The following is a 3,159-nucleotide window of genomic DNA, read 5'->3' on the forward strand; positions in this document are numbered from 1 at the left end:
CTCATCAGAGGTTCTGTTGCCAGGAAATCAGCCAGGATGGCCTTGCTCCTGGAGTTAATCTCCCCCTCTACCCTCCAGCAGTCTATCAGTCCAGGACAGGACTGAAACCCAAGGCTAGCACGGGACAGAATTGAAGCCCAAAGCCAGCACAAAGCAGAACTGAAACCCAAAGCCAGCACAGGACAGGACTGAAGCCCAAGATCAACTGTTTCCCCTCACCCCTTCCTGTTCCCCGCAAAAGAGAACAAAGAAAGCTGGGACCATTCATGGTTCTGGCACTTTCCCATAGCAAACATATATATTATGAAATATAGCTTCTTCTTTTTATAGTTTAACCAATAAAAACTAGATGGGCTAGAATCCCCTGCTTTAGGAGCACTGGGAGGGACTGAGATCTATAAATCACCCTCAGTCCTGAGCTCTGGGCTCTCAGCTGGATACCAATGCCTTGGTGTCTGCGAGAGTCCAGCTTAAGCTGTAAATAAAGATCCTCATATGTTTTGCAATGGACTCGGCTCCAGGTGGTCTTTTGGGGATCTCACGAATCGAATCAGGCACAAGACAGCACCAATAGCCATGCTAACATGGAAGAGGGATCTCACTGACCCCGACCTCTAGATAAAGAACTATAGATAATGCCTGCTGAGAGCAGGAAAGTTTTCCTCAGGGCTGAGTCTTCTAATTGGTTATCCAATATTAATTGGTCAGCCCTGAATCATGTACATACAAGAAACACTAAGTGAATTGAGAAAGTAATGTTTGTATATTTATGCATATAAATATGTATGTATACACACACGCACACACATAACGTAACAATAGCAATTACAGGAAATGAAGCCATGAATTTATGAGGGAATAAAGAGAAAGATATGGAAGATGTTTGAAGAAAAGGGAAATGAGGAAATAATGTAATTACATCTTTTTTTTTTAAAAAAAATCTTTATTGATTCTTTGTGAATTTCACGTCTTGTACCCAAATCCCATGCGTCTCCCCATTCCTCTATATCTGCCCTTGTAACCTTCCCCTCAAAACAAAAAAATTAAAAGTAAACAAAAAGAGAAAAATATCTCTGTGGAAGCTGCAGTATTTTACAGTGTGTCCCACAGTATACCCCTTTGTCCAAACAGCTTTTCTTGCAAATGTTCATTACAGTGAGTCACTGGTCTGACTTGAGGCCTCTGGCTTCTGCTACACCATCAATACTGGATCCCCACCTGGACTCCTCTCAGACATCCTGTTGTTGCCCTGTTCATGGAGATGCAGCTTTGGTTCTGCAGGGCCAGCCCCTTCACCCACTCCAGCAGTTCACAGATAGGGTAGATGTTGGGATGGGCCAACTCAAAGCCCAGGATCAGGGCTGGGTGGTAGTTGAGTTGGTCGGCCTGCTGGTCCTCCTGCCCCCCCGCCCCCAGCACCTTGCTCTGGGCCAGCTCTCCCTCTCTCACCCGTGCCTCAGCTACTAGGAACAGCTCTACTGTGCTGCCTAGGTGAGTTACAGGGCCCTCTCTCCTGAGTGCTGTAGCCAACCTGAGGCAGGATCAGCTCTGCACAGCCTTGAGACATCAGCGTGGCCCCCAGTGGCAGCCCAGACCAGGGAAGATCTGGACCATGGACATCAGCACCCGCTCCAGCTGCTGCAGGGCCACAGACACAGATCCTGGCTGCGGCATGGGCCAGGACCTCCCCATGGCTGCAGGTCACATGGGGCTGTTCCTCACTACTTTTTCACCTCCAGTTCTGCTTTCTTTATCGTTCACACACTTTTCTGCTTCTTTCTCCCTCTCACCTCTACACTGCTTACTTGCTTATCTTAGTGGCACCCAGACCTCTTCCACCCTGCCCATGCCACATGGAGGCAGATGGAGGTCATCTTGTAATTACATCCTTTTTTTTTTTTTTTTCCCCAACATCAAAAGCTTAAAAACAAAATAACACTAACATCCAGGGTTAGTTTTTCTAGCCTCAGTTGGCCCTTTGGTCTCTGGCACGCTCGAACTTTCGGCCCTTGGAGTGGACATAGGGTTTGGTGTGGCTGTTTGGGGTCCGTGGGGCCTTGCCAAATGCCGGTATACCTCTGCGCCCTTCCGAGGACCAGACAGGGAGGAGCACAGCTGGGAGACTCCAGAGCCAGCTGGTCGAAGGTGAGGATCTCAGCCCTAGCCTTGAGGATGCGTCATTGCTGCTCACTCGCAGTGCACACAGCTTCAGCTTGGGCACTTTGAGAATCCTCTCACCATCTCTGACTGTCGCCACCACCACAGCTGTTTTGTTCCCTCGGCCAGGAATCTTCATCTTTCGGGTCATGCGTGACAGGGACAGAGGTGGCCGGTTAGTGCGGTTCATAAATAACCTTTTCAGAACAACCGGATGGAAGGTGGGGTTGGTTCGTTGGGCCAGAAACCTGTAGAGCTTGATTAGCAGCAGCGGGTAGATGTCCTGGCTCTTGGGCCCCCTGCGCCTAACCTTCCGGTCCTTGGTGTGTCAAATGTTAACACCCATTGTGGCGCCTCCTGCTTGGCCTGGTCCAGGAAGGCAGAACGGCGCCAGAATGGGCAGCGAAAGGGCTCTGCGAGAAGCGCTTGTGACGTTACACTTTGTACTTACATCTTAATTAAAAACAAAACAAAACAAAATGATAAAAATAAAGAGCAGACTTGTTGACCTTCGACATCCCTCAGAGAGGGAGGGTGTGGGAGGGTTCATGGAACATCATCTTGGATTTAAGCCACTGTCTCAGGCTTTGTGATTTTGTCCTAATTGCATGTGGCCAGGGGGTAAGGGGTGTGTCCCGAGGTGCTGCAGTGCTGGGGAAGACAACTGAAAGGGACCCCATCTTTGCTCCGCGGTGAAGCCATTGTCCATGCCAGGAGAAGACTGGTATGTTGGCTTGGGCTTCACCCTTGCTCCAACTGCTCATCCACGCTCCGTATTTAATCATAATAAACTCGTTGGTTCCTCAAGGTGAACTTGGTGAAATTGTGCTCTGGGTTGTCTTTGTCCTCAGGACGCGAGGAGGAGGTAAGTGTTTACGTCTCCCAGGGAAGGAATTCTCAAAACAGCAGGGTCATTTGTATTTGGGACCAGCACCTTTCCTTACCACAGGTAGAAAGAAGTGTTAATGGAAGCAACTTTGCTATGGCAGCCCTTAGCTCCGC

At 49.1% G+C, this 3,159-nt stretch overlaps 1 pseudogene; it reads right to left on the reverse strand.

Annotated features, from left to right (window-relative positions):
• Positions 1-1,951: 1,951 nt before the first annotated feature.
• LOC129683981 (ribosomal protein L18-like) lies at positions 1,952-2,503 on the reverse strand (annotated as a pseudogene).
• Between the last annotated feature and the right edge of the window lie 656 nt (positions 2,504-3,159).

This window comes from Psammomys obesus, unplaced genomic scaffold, assembly GCF_907164565.1.
Source record: "Psammomys obesus unplaced genomic scaffold, mPsaObe1.curated_primary_1811, whole genome shotgun sequence".
In the NCBI taxonomy this organism is placed as follows: domain Eukaryota; kingdom Metazoa; phylum Chordata; class Mammalia; order Rodentia; family Muridae; genus Psammomys; species Psammomys obesus.